Genomic DNA, 6,498 nt, shown 5'->3' with positions numbered 1-6,498 from the left:
TCATTGATATTAGGTATCAAATTAATTTCTTTTATTTCCAGTTTCCATTGCTTCTCATTACATTTAATGTATATACACACTTGCAGACACTTGATATCTATTGCTCATAATTATGTAACTCCATATATTATTTAAAAAATGAGCTATTTTATTATTTAAATAATTAAGTGTTGTATATATAGCTTTATGTAATTTGTTATTTGCCGGTGGTTTTCTTACTACAATGAAAACCTTTTCAAAAGCCACAACTCATTCTTTATTGAATTATTCTAAGCTTAAAATGATACTGTAAAGATATTTGTTAATTAATGTCCAAAATCCTTCAACCAAAGTTATTTATTTATCATAAAATGAGTGTATTTTTCTTCTGCGTTTTCTAGATTTGGTTGTGAAAGTTTCAGAATACTAAATAAAAAAAAATTCAGGACTCTGTTAACTTCCTTTCTTTCTCTTATTTATTTATAACTAGTGATTTTCACTGCATGTAGGTGCTTGTAGCCTTGTACTATCTGCTGCTGTTTTATAGTTCAGAAATTCAATTTTTTATTTTATTGTTTGCTCCTTTATTATTATTTTTTATATGTGTAAATTCCTTTAAAATTGTGATTACTTTTTCATAGTCACTCCCTTAATTATTTAACCACTCTTCATTTTCAATCATCTTCTAATACTTACTGATGTGTGAGTGCATTTGTATGTCTCCATTTTTAGACACTTTTTCCCCTTTCCCTTTTTTGCTTTTTCAATAATTCTCTCTTTTTGTCTCGCCTGAACGAAGTTCGGTAGAGACCTCGTAATCACTTAACCTGTTAGTCTGTTCGAAAATGTTAAAGTTTTTGTTCAACTTGCTCTCATTTCTTTATTTCTGCATCAATTATGTTGACACTTGGTACATATGATCCTAGGGTAATACAACATGTGTGTCCATGAGGGTGATCGGGTCAAAGGTCATATAGGGGTCAAAAGGTCAAATGATAATGCTAAAGTTTTTGTTTAACTTGTTTTTATTTCTGCATCAGTTATGTTGACACTTAGTACATATGATCCTTGGGGGGTAATACGCATGTGTGTCCATGAGGGTGATCGGGTCAAAGGTCATAAATGGGTCAAAATGTCAAGTTTTTGTTTGAATTGCTCTCATTTCTTTATTTTTTCATCAATTGTGTTTGGTACAAATAACCAGTGGGTAATACCACACGTGTGTCCATGAGGGTGCTAAGGTCAAAAGATCATATTGCATATTATATTGATCATGATATCAGGCGAGACTCTTGGTTCGAGAACCACCTTGTTTCGAGAACCACCTTGTTTCGAGAACCACCTTGTTCTATCAACCTCTCTACTTCTCGGGACCCACTCACCATCTCTTATCCTATTCACATTCTCTTTCCTTTCTGTTCCAAGTAATACTTTGTTCAAATTTTAAAACCCGTCTTTCTGCATTTTTCTTTTCTTCCCCACTCTCTATCTCTCAAGCTTTTCTGAATTAGGTCATTGTATCTTTGTTAATGATACCTGCAAGAACCGAAAACATAACTTAAAATTCTATACTTTTCTTTATTTTTCAGGTAGCTGAGTTAATATCTAAACTTCTTTTTGATATCTTAATTGTTTTTCTTAGTTTATTCACTCTCATTGTCGCCTTGCCTTCTATATTTCATCCCTTTGTAAAGTGAATATGTAATTATCAAATATTCACTTTACAAAGGGATGAAAGATGCCATCTTCCCCTTATTTTATGTAACTCCCTCTTTCAACACTCTCTTTTAGTCATAAACTTGCATTCCTGCACATCCCTCCATGTGAAAAACAACCTCTGTAGAAATGAGCCAAATGATGATTTTCTTTGTCTTGTTTTGTAAAAGTCACCCTTCCCCCTCATTGAAGAAACATCGCTTTATTTGCCATGTGAAAGTCTCCCTCTTGTGTTGAATATGGAATAGAATATTGCTTTACCTACTGAGGCAGATTTTGTCTATGCATTAAATTCAATTCAGCAATATTAGTGTACAAAATGGGAAATGCTTGTAATAAATTTGCTAATTTATAAACAACAATTTATGGTGTGTCTTTAATTATATCATCATGTCTGGTGTGTTAAAGTAGTTAATCAATATATGTATGTGTGTGTCAATGACTGGCATTCAAGACAAGGTCAAATGTTTCATAAATCATGTTGTCAGTGACTTCAAGATTGATGACTCTGCCATTTTGAAATAATGGCCTTTGACCTTGTTACCCTGAATTCCCATCTTCACTCAGTGCCAAGTTTGCAGTTGATTTCTCATATTATCTTAAAGGGATGGTCCAGGCTGGAGATATTTATATTTCAATAGAGTAAAATTCACAGAGCAAAATGCTGAAAATTTCATCGAAATCGGATAACAAATAACGAAGTTATAGAATTTTAAAGATTTGCATTATTCCGGTGAAACAGTTCAAGGCATGTCTTCATGAATATTCATTAGGTGGGCTGATGATTACCCCTCTGACCTTTAGAAATTTGACCTCATGATCTCCAAATCAGCTCATTGTCCATCTTCAGGGGTCCGTTGCAGAAAGAGTTGCGATTAAACGCAAGTCAAAAAATCAATCGCAAGTCCCAAATGCGCGCTGTTGATTGGTTGAAAATCAAGTTGCGCATGATTTTTAGAGTTGCAATCGATTGCAACTCTTTCTGCAACGGGCCCCGGGTATCGCAAAAGCAAGATATTATTTTAATATACTAGTAATCTTTGTATGTACACCTTGTATCTTTCTGCTTTATACACAGGAGGATTTGTTGGTTGTTTATTGTAAATACCGGATCTTTAGTCAATGAATATCTTTGCTTGGAATTTAAAACTCTGTGACACTTGGTCTTTGACCTTAATACCCCAAACCTATCACTATATCAACACTACTGTATGCATGCTTGGACCATATTAAAAGTTGATCCCTCCAACAGTTCTTTTGTTATGAGAATGAAAATTGGGACAGACAAATGGACAGAAAACCTGAAAAATTTCCTTTGGCAACCATCTAAGAGAAGATGAGTGAAGAGCAAAAAATAAAAGAGGGAAGTTATACATTGACACACATTTCTTTTCCCTCCCTTTCCTGATTTCTTTTCCTTATCTTGTTTAGCCTACTCCAAATTTTCCCCAAATATATCTCAACCAATCCCATCCCCCAAATTTTTGCCTCATTTCTAACTACATATGTCCATATTTTATGAACCACATATAAATAACAGAGTCTTGTATGATTTATTATGACCCTTAGATGACCTATGACCTTATCATCCTCATGAACCACACAAGTGTGGTGTTACCCAATGATTATTTGTACAAAGTGTAAACACAATTGATACAGAAATAAAGAAATGAGAGCAAGTTGAACAAATCTTGACCCTTTAAAGGGATGGTCCAGGCTGAAAATATTTATATCTAAATAAATAGAGTAAAATTCACAGAGCAAAATGCTGAAATTTTTTATCAAAATCGGATAACAAATAACGAAGTTATTGAACTTTAAAGATTATCTATATTTTGTGAAAACAGTTATATGCACATCGTCATGATTAGGTGGGCTAATGTCACATCCCCACTTTCTTATGTTATTACATGAAATCATAATTGTTTCATTTTTTCATACATCTGTAAATGATGTGTCTCCATTATGATGAAATAAGTTGCGGTAATAAACAAATGCACTTAATCAGTTGTCAAAGAAAAAATTTGAATAAACCTAATTTCATATAAAAAAATACAAAAGAACAAGTGGGGATACGACATCAGCCCACGTAATGAATATTCATAAAGACACGTCACCGGAATAATGCAAATCTTTGAAATTCAATAACTTCGTTATTTGTTCTCAGATTTTGATCAATTTTTCAGCATTTTGCTCCTATTGAGATATAAATATCTCCAGCCTGGACCATCCCTTTTAATATTACATTTAATGTGATCAGTCAGTTTTGTTTATTGTTAGACACTCTCTAGCTGATTTATTATTTTTGTTTAATATGTATACAAACTTGATTTGTATTAACTGATAAAATGGGGGGGGGGGGGTGAAATTGGGGAAAAATGATAGACTGAAATATAAGGAGTCACAATGGCCTAGATCGGATATCCTAACCTTTTACTCCAATGTTTTCTGTTTATGCCTGTAACTCAATATTTTTTTTCTTTTTTTGTGGGGGGGGGGGGTGGTATTATCATTGAAACAAATACTTGAATGTATCTGTAGGAAGAACTGCAATAATAATCTGAATACGTGTAATTTGAGAGATGAGAAATCATGTTGACAGGTGCCAATCTCCTTCACATTTTCTTAATTTCACCAATTTTAGTGATCTGTCAATATACAAGAGTGATTATCTAGTGATTACAGGATCAAAATATTTGTTTTATGGATTCCTAACTAGTGATGACTGACAGTAATTCATGGCTCAAAATAGTCCAGGTGGGTGTTTCATAAAGCTGTTCGTAAGTTAAGAGCGACTTTAAGAACGACTGGTGAACCTTTCTTGTGGTAAATGGTATATTGAATTGGCGATGGTTTAGCGCGTAAGAAAGGATCACCAGTCACTCTTAACTTACGAACAGCTTTATGAAACGGCCCCCTGGTCTGATATCATAAATAAACTCTTTATCTCAAAGAATTTAGTTTACTGAAGGAAAAGTGCACATGCTGGTATTTCCCCTCATGTTCATATGTGTTTGTTTGCTTTGGGGATTAAATGAGGATTATTCTGATTTACTAGAGGGGTATTATATGATTGAGATTATTTGTCAGTTAGTTGGGAGTCTTTTGTCCTTTATCTCAAAGTGTATCATAAAAGTTCTAAAATGCTATTTGTGGTACATGTAGCAGACGATGCCCATTTCTTTTCTTTCTGTTGTCATTTTTAATAATAACATTATATCCAAATGCTGTATGTCTGAATAATATTCAACACAGATTTGAAAAAAAACATTATACCAATTGCTTGAAAATTTGGTTTGACAATAAGGCACAAATATTTGTGATGAATATTTTATTCAACCTAGATGCAATGGTGTACAGAATTACCATCCTAATACACGTACGTGAACCGCCTATAGGCTTTGCATCAACTCAGCGGAGCCCGCCATTATAAAAGCCCTCTCGCGGTAGGTCGCCTAACAATCTTGTTAGCAACACTTACGAGCATCTTCTTGCTCACTCTCCAAAATGTCTGCGATATTAAAATCCTAAAAACTAATTAAATCGTTTAAATTTAGTAAGACTATGAATGTTTATCATTTATATTGACTATCGATGTATCAACCTATATCGAAACTATAAGCAAGTGTGTGTAAGAAGGCGAATTACCAGTCATTTTGATGAGTGATACAATATGCCAAAATTTATGAAAATATAGCGTAAATTTTATATAGCATTTCAAAATCCTTATTTTCAATATCCCCATAATTTTTTGTTGTTTAAAAAAATATCTTATTACATTAACTATAATTTTTCCAACCTGATAACGTTGGTAGCTTATTTTCTCCATCATTCATAAGAAAATTTCAGGCCTTCAAAATCAGGTTATTTTTTGTTATATTTCTAAAAGAAAATAGTTAGATTCGAACTACTATACCATTGTTCTCCCGAAGAAGGGTTATCATCTCATAATTTTGTGTATATCATACATAACATTAAATATTACGAGTGTAGCAATCAATGTTGGATAACATTTTTCACGATGAGTTACGTAATGAACAGACAAATCAAGTTCATTCTTAGCACGCGAGCCGCAGAATGCTAAATTTTAGCGTGTGCAGACGGGGCTGATCGCCCTGGCTGTCTGTTCAGATTATCCAGTCCGATACTGGAGTCAGGTGGTATATTTCACGTACCTTTTCCCCTCGCGATGACCACTGTGCAGTTTTAGTGTTTTATTTTGATACTCAGTCTCTGAAATTCATACTTTACCGATGTCTAAAAATGCTCGGAATATACCTGACACATAAATTATTTCATTTTCGGTGATTATTATTTCTTTCCTTAATTACAAAAAGTCAAACTGATGTCAAGAATGTGTAACATTGACTGTATAGTTAAAGATATAGGTTTGGGAAATATCGTGTTAAGTTTGTCCAATGTCATCAGCATCTCGGTATATGTTAAACAGAAAATATAAAACAACTATATGTTTTGTAAATTCCACGACCGCCTACACCATTATGGAACATATGAAGCCGACCTGCATGACCGCCGGGGGGGGGGGGGGGCACTCAAATTATTTGTTAAAATGAAAGTAATAGCAATATTTATAAGGACCTTCAATATGCCTATTACCAGGCTCTTGTGATTATAAATTATAATCATGGTGAGTTGGGGGAGTAAAAAGGGTTGGATGAAATAGATTGGGGAGGGGTCGAGGCCGAGAGAAAAAAAAAATTAAGGGGCCAAAAGGAGATTGCAGGCCGGTAGAATGACAGAGGGGCAAATATTAATAGGGCAAGCTTTATTTGAGGAGAGCTT

The sequence above is a fragment of the Lytechinus pictus genome, chromosome 7, assembly GCF_037042905.1.
Source record: "Lytechinus pictus isolate F3 Inbred chromosome 7, Lp3.0, whole genome shotgun sequence".
Taxonomy (NCBI): Eukaryota; Metazoa; Echinodermata; class Echinoidea; order Temnopleuroida; family Toxopneustidae; genus Lytechinus; species Lytechinus pictus.
This window is presented reverse-complemented; position numbering follows the sequence as displayed.